The sequence below is a fragment of the Canis lupus genome, chromosome 2 (assembly GCF_048164855.1).
Source record: "Canis lupus baileyi chromosome 2, mCanLup2.hap1, whole genome shotgun sequence".
Classification (NCBI taxonomy): Eukaryota; Metazoa; Chordata; class Mammalia; order Carnivora; family Canidae; genus Canis; species Canis lupus.
Genome location: NC_132839.1, coordinates 82,689,062 through 82,689,725, shown reverse-complemented (window position 1 = coordinate 82,689,725; position 664 = coordinate 82,689,062).

Genomic DNA, 664 nt, shown 5'->3' with positions numbered 1-664 from the left:
TTCTGGCTCAAATGCAAAGGGTTTTTCTCCTGGGACTGAAGCAACTTTCTTTGACTCTGATAATTTGTTCCCTCTCTGAAGCTACACTGGGCTTCGGACTCATTCTTCCCTTGTCTCAGTATGCCAAAGAAGGAATCCTATACTCCCTCTCTCCCTATGGCAGACTGAGGCCCACAGTTTAATTTAAATCATGTAAACTGTAATAATTGGAAACAGCAGGGGGCCAAGATAATTTGTTATCTCACCATACCTGTGAAACAGAAATGTCTGAATTGAAAAAGTCAAGTCCCATACAAGGATGGCCTATTTTATATAGTTTGAAATGAAATCTCAAGAATTCAATATCACCTGATTGGGGAAACCATACCTGTTATAGGGAAACCCAAGTTCTCAAAAGAAGAAGGAGAAGGAGGAGGAGAAGGAGAAGAGGAGGAGAAGGATAGGAAGAAGAATGAAGAACAAGAAGATGAAGGATAAGGAGGAGGAGGGGAAGATGACAAGGAAGAAATCAGTCCCTAACACACACAGGCACATAGACACACACACAGCATCATACTACCCAGATGACCTTATTGATTTGAATTACGGTTTAGTCTCAAAATTCTTATCATATAGGTAACTTGCCTTTCATGTTCTCCATTTTCCTTCTAGGTATAACTAATAA